The sequence below is a fragment of the Dermochelys coriacea genome, chromosome 2 (assembly GCF_009764565.3).
Source record: "Dermochelys coriacea isolate rDerCor1 chromosome 2, rDerCor1.pri.v4, whole genome shotgun sequence".
In the NCBI taxonomy this organism is placed as follows: domain Eukaryota; kingdom Metazoa; phylum Chordata; order Testudines; family Dermochelyidae; genus Dermochelys; species Dermochelys coriacea.
In genome coordinates this window covers 240,371,588-240,386,237 of record NC_050069.1, presented here as the reverse complement: position 1 = coordinate 240,386,237, position 14,650 = coordinate 240,371,588, and the positions used below count along the sequence as shown (strand labels likewise).

Sequence of the window (14,650 nt, the reverse complement as noted above, 5' to 3'; positions counted from 1 at the left end):
TCCCTTCTAAATCTGGGACCAGTCTCATCAGTTCAAATCTTTGTCTTCTCAGTGTTCTTGTTGCTTACACTGTAGGTGGGGGGGACAAGAAAGGTAAAAGCATGATGCCACTGTCCCTTATTTTATACATTCAGTCCATGTGCCTGGAAAACACTAGCCCAGACACGTCCTGGTGGGCTTTGCTGAGTCATAAAGTTGAGCAATATCCCACTGTGTGATGCTTGCACAGCCCTCTTACAGAATTGTAAATCCCTTGTTTACAACTCCCCCAGTGATTAATGACCGTCCTCTTTACGACGGCCCATAATATAGTGGAAGACTCATCAGATCACCTCCTTAGTCTTCTTTTCTCAAAGCTAAACATGCCCAGTTTTTTCAACCTTTCCTCATAGGTCAGGTTTTCTAAACCTTTTATCATTTCTGTTGTTCTCCTCTTGACTCTTTCAAATTTGTCCACATCCTTCCTAAACTGTGGAGCCCAGAATTTGACACAGTACTCCAGCTAGGGCCTCGCCAGTGCCACTGTAATCATAGATACCAAGGTCAGAAGGGACCATTCTGATCATCTAGTCCGACCTCCTGCACAACGCAGGCCACAGAATCTCACCCACCCACTCCTACGAAAAACCTCACCTGTGTCTGAGCTACTGAAGTTCTCAAATTGTGGTTTAAAGACTTCAAGGAGCAGAGAATCCTCCCTCAAGTGACCCATGCCCCATGCTACAGAGGAAGGCGAAAAACCTCCAGGGCCTCTCCAATCTACCCTGGAGGAAAATTCCTTCCCGATCCCAAATATGGCGATCAGCTAAACCCTGAGCATATAGGCAAGATTCACCAGCCAGATACTACAGAAAATTCTTTCCAGGTTAACTCAGATCCCATCCATCTAATATCCTATCTCAGGGGATTAGTCCTATTTACCCTGAATATTTAAAGATCAATTAATTACCAAAGTCACATCATCTCATCATAACATCTCCTCCATAAACTTATCAAGTAGAATCTTAAAGCCAGATAGATCTTTTGCCTCCACTGCTTCCCTTGGAAGGCTATTCCAAAACTTCACTCCTCTGATGGTTAGAAACCTTCATCTAATTTCAAGTCTAAACTTCCTGGTGGCCAGTTTATACCCATTTGTTCTTGTGTCCACATTGGTGCTGAGCTGAAATAATTCCTCTCCCTCTCCTGTATTTATAGAGAGCAATCATATCTCCCCTCAACCTTCTTTTAGTTAGGCTAAACAAGCCAAGCTCCTTAAGTCTCCTTTCATAAGACACGTTTTCCATTCCTCGGATCATCCTAGTAGCCCTTCTCTGTACCTGCTCCAGCTTGAATTCATCCTTTTTAAACATGGGAGACCAGAACTGCACACAGTATTCTTGGTGAGGTCTCACCAGTGCCTTGTATAATGGTACTGAAACCTCCTTATCCCTACTGGAAATACCTCTCCTGATGCATCCCAAAACTGCATTAGCTTTTTTCACAGCCATATCACATTGGCAGCTCATAGGCATCCCATGATCAACCAATACTCCAAGGTCCTTCTCCTCTTCCGTTACTTCTAATTGATGCGTCCCCAACTTATAACTAAAATTCTTGTTATTAATCCCTAAATGCATAACCTTACACTTCCCACTATTAAAATTTCTTCCTATTACTATTACTCCAGTTTACAAGGTCATCCAGATCCTCCTGTATAATATCCCGATCCTTCTCCGAATTGGCAATACCTCCCAGATTTGTATCATCTGCAAACTTTATTAGCGCACTCCCACTTTTTGTGCCAAGGTCAGTAATAAAAACATTAAATAAGATTGGTCCCAAAACTGATCCCTGAGGAACTCCACTGGTAACCTCCCTTCAGCCTGACAGTTCGCCTTTCAGTAGGCCCTGTTGTAGTCTCCCCTTTAACCAATTCCTTATCCACCTTTTGATGTTCATATTGATCCCCATCTTTTCTAATTTAACTAATAATTCCCCATGTTGCACGGTATCAAATGCCTTACTGAAATCTAGGTAAATTAGATCCACTGCGTTTCCTTTATCTAAAAAATCTGTTACTTTCTCAAAGAAGGAGATCAGGTTGGTTTGGCACGATCTACCTTTTGTAAAACCATGTTGTATTTTGTCCCATTTACCATTGACTTCCATGTCCTTAACTAATTTCTCCTTCAAAATTTTTTCCAGGACCTTGCATACTACAGATGTCAAACTAACTGGCCTGTAGTTACCCGGATCACTTTTTTCCCCCTTTCTTAAAAATAGGAACTATATTAGCAATTCTCCAATCATTCGGTACTACTCCTGAGTTTACAGATTCATTAAAAATTCTTGCTAATGGGCTTGCAATTTCAGGTGCCAATTCCTTTAATATTCTGGGATGAAGATTATCTGGGCCCCCCCGATTTTATCCATTAAGCTGTTTGAGTTTCACTTCTACCTCAGATATGGTAAAATCTACCTCCATATCCTCATTCCCATTTGTCACGCTACCATTATCCCTAAGATCCTCTTTAGCCTTATTAAAGACTGAGGCAAAGTATTTGTTTAGATATTGGACCATGCCTAGATTATCTTTAACCTCCACTCCATCCTCAGGGTTTAGCGGCCCCACTTCTTCTTTCTTAGTTTTCTTCTTATTTATATGGCTATAGAACCTTTTACTATTGGTTTTAATTCCCTTTGCAAGGTCCAACTCTACTCGACTTTTAGCCTGTCTCACTTTATCCCTACATGTTCTGACCTCAATAAGGTAGCTTTCCTTGCTGATCCCTCCCATCTTCCACTCCCTGTATGCTTTCTGCTTCTTCTTAATCACCTCTCTAAGATGCTTGCTCATCCAGCTTGGTCTACAACTCCTGCCTATGAATTTTTTCCCCTTTCTCGGGATACAGGCTTCCGATAGCTTCTGCAGCTTTGATTTAAAGTAATCCCAGGCCTCCTCTACCTTTAGATCCATAAATTCTTCAGTCCAATCCACTTCCCTAACTAATTTCCTTAATTTTTGAAAGTCAGCCTTTTTGAAATCAAAAACTCTAGTTGCAGATTTATTTTTGTTAATCCTTCCGTTCAGTTTGAACTGAATTAGCTCATGATAACTTGAACCAAGATTATCCCCTACAACCATTTCTTCTATGAGGTCCTCGCTACTCACCAAAATTAAATCTAAAATGGCATCCCCTCTAGTCGGTTCAGCAACTACTTGATGAAGGAATCCATCAGCTATCGCATCTAGGAAAATCTGAGCCCTATTATTATTACTAGCACTGGTCCTCCAGTCTATATCTGGGAAGTTAAAGTCTCCCATGATCACGCAGTTTCCATTAGTATTTACTTTATTAAAAACTTTAAAAAGGGCTCTATCCATATCCAAATTAGATCCCGGAGGTTTATAGCACACCCCAAGCACTATCGTAGGAGAGGTTCTACTAGTTATCTTCCCCAATGTAATTTTTGCCCAGACGGACTCTGTCTTATCCATTGCATCGCTTCTTATTTCTTTACATTCTACCTCATCATTGATATACAATGCTACTCCACCACCTTTACCTTTATTTCTGTCTTTCCTGAACAGCACATACCCTTCAATACCTGTAGTCCAGTCATAACTACTATTCCACCATGTTTCTGTTATCCCTATAATATCTGGTTTCACTTCCTGCACCAGTAGCTCTAGTTCCTCCATTTTGGTACCTAGGCTCCTTGCACTGGTGTACAAACATCTTAATTTTTGCTGTTTGGCCTCGCTCACATTTTGTACCCTATTAGGCACAGTCATTCTCCAGCCAGTATAAACTATTAGACTGGTATCCACACTGCCCTTGCTCCTTATATACATTCTCCTACCCACGGCTGTATCCTTTCTTACTTCATCTTCTTCCCTCTCAATGCTAAAATCTGGCGTGGAGATTACCTGGACATCTCCCAACCATCTCCCCCAAATTCCTAGTTTAAAGCTCTCTTTATCAGTTGTGCCAGCCTCCATCCTAGAAGTCTATTTCCTTCCCTACTCATATGAAGTCCATCCCGAGAGAACTGTCCTCTGTCCATGAATGTCTCCGAGTGGCCATACATCCCAAAGCCCTCCTTATAGCACCACTGCGTAAGCCATCTGTTGACAGTCATAATCTTGTCAGACCTTTGTTGCCCTTCTCTAGGAACAGGAAGGATCCTGCTAAAGATCACCTGAGCCTCAATTTCCTTAAGCGTCTTCCCCAGCCTAGCATAGTCTCCCTTAATACTTTCCAGCGAGAATCTAGCCGTATCATTTGTTCCCACATGAAGGATAATTAGGGGATTCTTTCCCGCTCCCTTTAGGATCCTTTTCAACCTCAGGTCTACATCCCGTATCTTAGCACCTGGAAGACAGCACACCCTTCTATTCTCTAGATCAGATCTAGTTACAGGCCTGTCTATTCTTCTCAATAAAAAGAGTCCCCGATCACATAGACCTGCCTTTTCCTGGTGACAGTGCTATTCTCCAGTCTCTCCCCTGTTCCCTCTGGTTCTTTCCATTCCTATTTTCCCTTATGATCCTCTTCAACCCATCCTGTATCCTCCTTGGGCTCATATTTGGTGTAGTCTCCCTTGACTCTTCCCCTTTTCCTATAGGACTAGCTTCTCTTCTTCCTTGCCCTTCCACCTTTCGCGACTACCTGCTGAGCCTCTCCTTCATTTTCCAACTCTGCAAACCTGTTCCTAAACTCTATTTCTCCTTCACTAGCCCGTCTTTTCCTCTGCCTGGTTCTAATCCCCAGATCCTCTTCAGCAGTATTACTACCTAGACAATTATTCCCATTTTATAGTTATGCATTTGATTTTTCCTTCCTGAGTGAAGTACTTTGCACTTGGTCTTTATTTAATTTCATCTTGTTGAATTCAGACCAGCCCTCCAGTTTGTCAAAGTCATTTTGAATTTTAAACCTGACCTCCAAATTGCTTGCAATCCCTCCCAGCTTGGTGTCACCTGCAAATTTTATAGGCACACTCAATTACATTATCCAATTAATTAATGAAAACATTGACTAGTACTGGACCCATGACTGACCCCTGCAGGACCCCACTAAATACACCCTCCCAGTTTGACAGCAAACCACTGATAACTACTGTTTGAGTACGGTCTGTCAACCAGTTATGCACCCACCTTATAGTAAATTGTCTGAGAGACTCTACGGACAGCCGGAAATAATATAGGAGCGAACTATAGCATGCATCTCAATAGACTGTTAGCTACACCTGGAAGCAGCCAGCCCGATCCTAGCAGGACTATGCAACAGAAGAGTGCAATAGGCCTAAGCAGATATCCCAGCAGACAAGGTAACAGGAGCAGGCCCACAGTATATGGGTAGAGCTGGGGCATGGAGCCATTATAGGGTAGTTGTATACATCAGGCCCTGAATAATATCCCACCACAGTTAAAATATGGTTCAGTCTTACTATTGTGAACAGCACCAACCAAGCTATAGATTTACTGGGAACAGCTGGTCAAAAGAATTTTCCATTATATTTTCAAATGGCTATTATTTTTTAAATTTGTATGAGACTTCAAAATATTGAAAGATGTTTGTCAGCATTTAACAAAAAATAAATGATTTTTTTTTTAGAAAGCCCACCATTTGTATTAAACCAGACTGTACTTCTTAGCTGCTATATTTCATTTTGAGCATATGTGAACTACCCCTCCAAAAACTATAGTTAACCAATATAAAAGCCCTGCTCTTTAGTACCAGGGACATTAACATGGGACTATTTAGCTCAGATGACACAAACAGCTGTTGAAGCCCAAGCACAACATAAGAATAAACTGATAATGTCTCTACCCTTGTTTGCTTTCCAACCTCTGCCTTATTGCCCCCCTGCCAAGCTCTAAATCCATATGCAATCAGTCTGTTGCAAGACCCCTTCAAGCTCTCATGAGAATCATAATCCACAACCACATGCCTGAACTAAGGAGCATTGTTAAGCAGAGCAGTTCCAAAGCAGCCTTTAAACAGTCAACTATAGTACAGTGCTTCTGCACTGCAGGCAGTATCCTGCAAATACATTACTGAGTTTATAAACATTAGCATCTACTTGTTTTTTCCAGTCCGTTTAAACATATTTGTTTCCCCTTCTACTCATACTTCTGCAAAAAAAACACAGTGCCAAAATCCCACTGCAGACCTCCTACAGGAGGAGGCAGCTAATCAACCTCATCTTTTGGTTTTGGGCTGTGGGCCAAATCAAGAGTTTATGCATAACAGTAACCAGATATTGTGCTGATTCTTTCCTCTTCGCACTCTTCCAACTAAACCAAAATCAGATCTCTCTCACACATACACGCCTCTGACAACTTCTTCCAGTAAAGAGAAATGACACTTCCTTCATATTTTTAAACTTCATTCCTTACTTGCCTGTGCAATAATGACTGAGTGCAATAATGGAAGAGCACCCTCTGCTGCATTACAGATAACACTGCTACCAGCTCGGAGTCCAGGGAGGATGTCAAGATAAAGGAAAGTTCCATTTTAGTGAAAGTTGTCCTTGTCTTAGTAATACAGTTCAATAGTGTCTGCACTAAATATTTTCCTATATGCTCCAGTCACTGTACAAGACAGAAATTTTGTGGACAACTGTTTTATCACAGCTCTGCTTCACTATGAATAACTATACGCAGAGACTTCAACACCTTGACCTAGTATTAAAATGAGCAATTTACAACAAAAAGTTATGAGGCTACTTTTAGACAAATGCAGGCAAATTACCAGCCAACAGCCCTGCAAGATTTTTTTCCTGCATTGAAGAGAGCTGATTTTTTTTTTTTAAAGGGACAAACTTAAGGTAAGTTTGTAAGGGGATAAAAAGCTTTTGCAAAACCTAAATCCAACATACGTTTTTCTTCAATTTGTAAACAATACCATTGTCTTGAAGTATTTACAAACTAAATATTTCAAAATTAAGGCCCTGAAAGTGAAACTCACTATACACAATGGTGAAATTGACCTCTGAATCGTTGCTCATGTGGAAAGTACGGCAAAACGTAAGTAGCCGGTATAAATAGTGGCAAGTAAACAAGATATTTGAACTCAGATGAAACTGATACTGTCCCATTTAAAATCATATGACATCTGCTTACAGCGCATGATTTAAAGAGGGCAGTGCAAAGCCGTCACTTGGCTGTTAAGGGGATTCTTGTAAAGGGTGCGCTACCTCGCTCCTTTAGTCACTGTTTTGCCAGCAGTCCCTACCGTGAGGTGGGGAGGAGAAGTCACACTCCGTGTGGGCTCAACAAGAGACTTAACACTGGCTTGCACAACCTCCTGCAACGCTTGTCTGATTAGCTGTTGGTTATCTACTAGGCGTTATCCAGATTTAAAAAAGAAGAAGCAGTAGTCTGTAGGCGTGGGGGACAAAGGGGAGCGGGGATATTGGGAGAAAAAGTCCGCCGCCCCTCTCAGTCGCCCAGCTGTAGCTCACCAAAGCTTATGCTCTAATAAATGTGTTAGTCGCTAAGGCGCCACAAGTCCTCTTTTTCTTTTTGCACCCCCAAAGATGGCCATGGGCAAACGTTCACCTGAGCAAACAGCCCTTGAGCCATGCAGTCACCCCGGCAGGTAACACACGCTTTGCCTGAAGCAAGCCCCTCTCAAGGCAAATGCTGGCCCCAGGCGACAGCTGAGAGCGGGGCCCCTTGGTCACCGGGGATGGTCACCAGGCTGCAGACCGCGGCGCGAGAGGCAAAGGCAGGGCCCCCCCCTTACCTCGCTGCGGGCGGGTGTCTCCAGCGAAGGCCCCGCGGCAGGGCCACCTGCTCGGCGCCGCCCTGCGCCCGCGGCACTGCCAGGAGAGAGGCGAGTTACCAACAAAGGGAAACTTCCCCGAGCGAGCGCGGCAGGCGGCTCCCGGCCCGGCGTGCGCACGGCCAAGGCGGCGCAGCTCGGGGAGCGGGCGCTGCTCAGTGCCCCGCAGCAGCCCGGCCGCGAGTGACTCGGGCGGGCGGGGCGAGCCGCGGGGACGTACCGCGCCCGCCTCCCCAGCAGCGCCCGCAGCTGCCCGGGTAGGGACCCAGGCGGCCGGGGAGGCAGAGCCGGGAGGGGGGAGACACAGTCCGCTCGTGCCCCCCTCCCCCCCGCGCCAGGAGCGGAGTCGGCGCCCACCCCCGGAAAGAGCGGTGCCCGGGGCGTCCCTAGCGGGGGCGGGGGTGCAATTCCCCGCCCACCCCCCCGGAGCAGAGCCGTGCCCCAGGCAGCGGGGTGTCCCGGGGGGGAGGCGGTGCCTCGCTGAGCGGCGGGAGTTACCCTGTTGCGCCCCGCGTCCCGGCGGCGGCCCCGCTGCTAACTCTCCAGCCAGCCCGGCAGCAAGTGTCCTGCCGCCGGCCTGCAGGGGTCCGGCCCGCTCCGCGCGGTGGCTGCTCCGCTGCCCCAGAGCCGGCGCGGCGCGGCGCACCCCGCCTCCTGCCGCTGCCCCTGCCCGCCCGCCCGCCGCGCTGCGGTTCTCACCCCGGCACCGGCCGCTTCCGCGCTGCTCTCGCAAGATACTTCTTAAAGGAGCCGCGCCGCCGGCAGGAGTGTCCCGGGGCGGGCCGGGAGCTGTGGTGGGGATAGGGAGGCGGGAGCTCTGTGGTGAGGGTCCAGGAGGTGGGAACGGGGGTGGAGCTCTGTGGGTTGGGGTGACTGGGGGGCTGGAGCTCTGTGATGGGGGCGACTAGGGGGGCTGGAGCTGTGTGGTGGGGGTAGGGGGGTGACTGGGGGGGCTGGAGCTCTGAGGTGTAAGTCCAAAGGGTGATGGGGGGGCTGGAGCTGTATGGTGGGGGTAGGGGTGACTGGGGGGCTGGAGCTCTGTGATGGGGTGACTGGGGGGCTGGAGCTGTGTGGTGGAGGTAGGGGTGACTGGGGGGCTGGAGCTCTGTGATGGGGTAGGGGTGACTGGGGGGGCTGGAGCTCTGTGGTGGGGGTAGGGGGGTGACTGGGGGGCTGGAGCTCTGAGGTGAAAGTCCAAAGGGTGATGGGGGGGCTGGAGCTGTGTGGTGGGGGTAGGGGTGACTGGGGGGCTGGAGCTCTGTGATGGGGTGACTGGGGGGCTGGAGCTGTGTGGTGGAGGTAGGGGTGACTGAGGGGCTGGAGCTCTGTGATGGGGTAGGGGTGACTGGGGGGGCTGGAGCTCTGTGGTGGGGGTAGGGGGGTGACTGGGGGGCTGGAGCTCTGAGGTGAAAGTCCAAAGGGTGATGGGGGGGCTGGAGCTGTGTGGTGGGGGTAGGGGTGACTGGGGGGCTGGAGCTCTGTGATGGGGTGACTGGGGGGCTGGAGCTCTGTGATGGGGCAACTAGGGGGGCTGGAGCTCTGTGATGGGGTGACTGGGGGGCTGGAGCTGTGTGGTGGGGGTAGGGGGTGACTGGGGGGGCTGGAGCTCTGAGGTGGGAGTAGGGGGTGACGGGAGCTGGAGCTCTGTGATGGGGGCAACTAGGGGGGCTGGAGCTGTGTGGTGGGGGTAGGGGGTGACTGGGGGGGCTGGAGCTCTGAGGTGGGAGTAGGGGGTGACGGGAGCTGGAGCTCTGTGATGGGGGCAACTAGGGGGGCTGGAGCTGTGTGGTGGGGGTAGGGGGGTGACTGGGGGTGCTGGAGATCTGAGGTATAAGTCCAAAGGGTGATGGGGGGGCTGGAGCTGTGTGGTGCGGGTAGGGGTGACTGGGGGGCTGGAGCTCTGTGATAGGGTGACTGGGGGGGCTGGAGCTCTGTGATGGGGTAGGGGTGACTGGGGGGGCTGGAGCTCTGAGGTGGGGATAGGGGTGACTGGGGTGCTGGAGCTCTGTGATGGGGTGACTAGGGGGCTGCAGCTGTGTGGTGGGGGTAGGGGGGTGACTGGGGGTGCTGGAGCTCTGAGGTGGGAGTAGGGGGTATACAGCTGGAGCTCTGAGGTGGGGGTGACTGGGCGGCTGGAGCTGTGTGGTGGGGGTAGGGGGGTGACCGGAGGTGCTGGAGTTCTGAGGTGAAGGTCCAAAGGGTGACTGGGGTGCTGGAGCTCTGAGGTGGGAGTAGGGGGTATACAGCTAGAGCTCTGAGGTGGGGGTGACTGGGCGGCTGGAGCTCTATGATGGGGGTAGGGGTGACGGGGGGGCTGGAGCTCTGTGGTGAGGGTCCAGGGGGTGACGGGGGGGGCTGGAGCTCTGTGGTGAGGGTCCAGGAGGTGACGGGGGGCTGGAGCTCTGTGGTGAGGGTCCAGGGAGTGACTGGGCGGCTGGAGCTCTGTGGTGAGGGTCCAGGGAGTGACTGGGGGGCTGGAGCTCTGTGGTGAGGATCCAGGGGGTGACTAGGGGGCTGGAGCTCTGTGGTGAGGATCCAGGGGGTGACTAGGGGGGCTGGAGCTTAGTGGTGAGCGTCCGGGGGTGACTGGGAGAGGTGTGTCTACAGCCACAGGAGCTGGGAGTTGATGGGGGGGGGGAGCTGGAGCTGTATCCTGGGAGGCAGGGGGGTTGGGACTGTCACTGGACTGGAGCTGTATGTGTAACTTGATAGGGGGCAAGGCAAGGAGCTGGAGCTGTAACCTAGGGCTATGGGCTGTAGCTGTATTGGGAGTGGGAGGGGGGTGGGCGTGGACTGTAACTGTATCCTGTGTCAAAATGTAAAATCAGTCAGTGGGGCAAGAATGAAAATGCTTTAGTCTGGCAGCTGCAGGTTCGAGGGGGTGGGGGGGTTACCTGCCCACCCCCCTCCAAAGAGTTGTTATGCCTAGCTTGCAAAGGCATCCTGCTCTGTATAGTGCCTAGGTGCAGTTGCTTTGTTAAATGTATTCTACTATACATTTACACTGCCCAAGTGCTTTACTAGCATTAACTAATTAGGCCTCTCACAGCACCCTAGGAGTTAGAGCAGTAATGTTAATATATTTATAAAGGCACCTTTATTGATGAACATCTATATTTTTAACATACTGGCTCACTCTGAAATCCTAGGGAAGACAAGGCATGGGCAGTTTTTACCCTGATGTAACTAGGCAAAGTGACACCTTGGTGGAGGGTACAGAGTTAAGCTCACCTAGCTACGTTGTGGTAAATACTGATGCCCGCACCTTGTCTCCACTAGGATTTCATGGTGAAAGAGCTAAACTGGGTTAGTTCTTGCACTTTAAAAGCTTTTGTTTGTCAGGGAAGACCTAGCCTAATGCCCAGCAATAAAAATCAATGGACACCCAGATATTGTATTAATGGGTGCAGTATAAAACCCTATGGTGGATATTAAAATCAAAAAGACCTAGACAGCTTAGCACTTGCATACTATGGTGATTAGGTGCTTTCAAATACCTACACAGAACCCTCTCAAACTATTTGCAAACTCCACTGTTGACAGTAACGCCTGAGTCAGGGTTAAATAAAACTTTTTAAAAATCTCATTGAGATGAAAATACTAATTCTAGGGGGTTTTTTTGTTTGTCTGTTTTTCAGAAAAGTTATTGGAGCACAAGATGGGAGTTTAGTTCATGCCACTCCAAATATTAGTGTAAAATGAATGGCTCCAGCTGCAGCAGTTCTGGATGGGGTTTGTCTATATGTAAGGGGACTGTTGCCCCCTTACTAACATTCAGTGGGGGTGTTTTGCTTGGCTAGCTCCCAGTACTAAAAGGGGGAAGGGCCTATGGGAAATCAGGACCCTGAGACTGATAGTCCCCAGGAACAATGGGGAGAGGCCAGTGCTCCAGGTCAGCCTGAATGACAGGGCGAGCAGGCTAATCAGGGAGTCAGGAGGTCAGGGAGGACACGTCCTCCGTGTGAGCTGGATTTGCCTGGGTCAGACAGAGTGGGGCCGAGCTAAGGAGAAAGTTGAGCTGGGGAGCAGAGCTGTGCCAGATTCAGAGAGAGCAGACCCTGTCCTGGGAGCAGAGCTGCAGCTCCCAAGCTAGAAGCACAGCCCAGAGAGAGCAGACTTGCCCTGGGAGGAGAGCTGCAGCAACCAGAGCCAGAGGGGCCAGAAAAGCAGCCCATGAAGCAGGTCAGTGCTGGGAGCAGAGTCACAGAAGCAGCCTGCAGAGCAGACCTATCCTGGGAGCAGAGCTGTAGCAACCAGAGGCAGAGGGGCCAAAGAAGCAGCCCAGGGAGCTGGAGCAGAGCAGCAGCAGAAGTGCAGAGACAGAGTGGTGGAGCTGGGGCTGGAGCAGTCGGGAGCTGGGTGCAGTAAGCAGCTGGGGAGAGCGAGGGGGACCCTGGGCAGTGGGCCCAGTACAGGGAGATGCCTCAGCCAAGAGGCTCTGCAGGCCAGGCTTGGATCGTAACCCCGACAGGGTGGGGGCGACACTGGGAAGAAGGGTCCTACCACTGAGAGCCTGAGAGCGTGTGGCCACCACCAGAGCAAGTGTCCAACCCACAGCATCCCTGCAGCACAGCAGGGCCTGAGAAGAAGGCCTGGGACTTGCAAGGAACAGACTGTGAACTGCCCGGACATTCCAGAGACACTGTTTGTGATGTTCCCTGCCACAGAGTGGGCTGATGTGTTTCCTTTAACCTTTCTCATTTTCCCTTATTCTCTTTAAAATTAATTGTTGATTAAATAACTTGCATTTGCTTTAACTTGTATGTAATGGTCAGCGGGTCAGAGAAGTGCCCAGTGCAGACAGAGTACCCCAGAATGGGGACACCCGAGCCCCTATCCTAGGTGACCGCAGCAGGGTTGGGGGTCGAGTCCCCCAGGAATCCTGGGCCTAGCCTTGTTGGGGTTATGAGGACTCTGCCAGACAGGAGAGTGGAAGGGGAGTCTTCAAGGGCAGGGAGGCCACTGGGTAAAGGAAGTGGGAGTGAGGACTCAGATCCTTTCGCTAGCCCACTTCACCGGGGTAGTGCAGGAGCCAGGGAAGTTCCCCACAATAGCGGGACTATTCCCCCACTTACATAATGTCTACACACAGAAATAGGAAATCTCACTTTCTTTACCTTTTTAGCTTGATTTCCACAAATTTTCCAGGCAATGCAGATCCATACTGGAAAATCTGCTCTCCTTGGGAGTGGAGCCGACTTGGGTGTGGTGCTGGGAATGAGAAACCCTAAGGGAACAACTTTCAAGAGAAACAGTTCACTTCAGTGAATGTGCTGCCTACTTCCTCTCTGCCACTGGGCCACTATTAAAAGGTGGAGGAAGCAGACATTCCTCGTTACTTTTTATTAAAATAGTGAGATTTTCTTCTCAAACTTGCTCATTGTAGAGGCAAGGTGTCATTGTGATGGAGGAAATATAGCATTGTAGGTCTCACCATTACTAACGGGGCAGCAAATAAATTTGTCCACATGAGGTGAAGGGTAAACTTAAAACTTTCCTGGCATGTCATTTTAAAGAATGGAGCGTTGTATTTTTTTCTTTTTAACCATATTTCCTACTCAGAGAATTGCATTGATAAAGAACCCTAATCCTACTTAACTCCATCAAATTAAAAAAAGCAACCTAAACATGATCATAGCATGCACTTACATAAAGAAATCCAACAAAGGGAATCATCTGATGAATCTGCTAAAGAGGAGAGCCATTGTAATGAAAACATTGTTAAAGAAGGGAGGTTCGGTTCTGTCCTATATAGGTTCTTATATGAAGGTAGTTGTTACCTTTTGCACTGTGTCCCCTGGCTTAGATCATCAGTCTTCAGTGCAATCACAGGAAAATCATAAAATGGTGAAGCATATTAAATAGAGATAAGCCTGAACCAGAATCCCAGATCTGAACATCCTTAAATTTTAGGGGAAGATGGAATCTGTTTTTGAATATATGAATTGTGATAGTTTAGAGGGAAAAAAAACAGCAAAATCTCTCTCACACACACCCACACCCTGCTTGAACGTGGCTCAGGTTACCTCTATTAATGTTGCCCTTTTGCTGAGCACTGGTAGATTTTCAGGGCCTTGTAGGTCAGTTTACTGTTTGGAGTATAATAGGTGACTTTTCCTTCATGTAATTTGTTCATTTTCAAAATGTACTTAAGTCCCGTTGGCTTGAACAGACGTGGTAACAAACTGCACACACGCAACTCACTCTTGCGCAGACCTCATGTCACCTCTACTGAACCCCGGAAGCAGCTGTCTTATTCCTTTGTGTATGTCCAGGGCCTACACCACAATAAAAGACCCACAGGGCTGAGCCTCAGAGCCTGTGTAAATTGTCTCAGGCTTGTGGGGCTCAAAATAGCAATGTAGGCAAGGGAGGAGGGTCTCAGAGGCTGGGCTTGGGCAGCCTGAGCCCAAACATCTACACGCAGGTTTTCTTCGCAGTGTAGACTGTATGGGAATACCCATACAAATCTCTCAGCTTCACAAACAGCCTCTTCTTCCTGCCCCAGTTCCTGAACTTTACACCTAGGAACCACCTCATCGAAAGTTGCTCATCGAGACCACATGGCCTGGAAAGGTAAGCCCAGGCATCTGCCCTTCTTTGTTGCCACAGCACTGCAAAACAACTGCCAGACAAAGCAGAGTGCTTTAACCTGACCGATACCCTTACCAAAGTTTGGTACATGGCCTCTGTAACTCTTTCTATGGGGAGTTTCATGCTATGTATTTATATACTAATGATGGCTAATGTGCAAGTAATTCACACCTTTCACAACACCGTAAATCAGACCACACATTGACTGAAGAAGGAAGGAAATGAGGGTAACAAAAAAGAGGGGAAGCATAAACCATAGAAAAGAGAAAACCCTTGGG

At 48.8% G+C, this 14,650-nt stretch overlaps 1 protein-coding gene across 1 annotated transcript in view; it reads right to left on the bottom strand.

Moving 5' to 3' along the window:
* Positions 1-8,505, bottom strand: part of SVIL (supervillin) — a 233,420-nt gene extending 224,915 nt beyond the window's left edge. Inside the window, exons 1-2 of the mRNA XM_043509526.1 lie at positions 8,478-8,505; positions 7,740-7,815 (exon numbers count right to left, since the gene is read on the bottom strand). The gene's annotated coding sequence lies outside the window, so the exon portion shown is untranslated. The remainder of the gene's footprint in view (positions 1-7,739; positions 7,816-8,477) is intronic.
* Between the last annotated feature and the right edge of the window lie 6,145 nt (positions 8,506-14,650).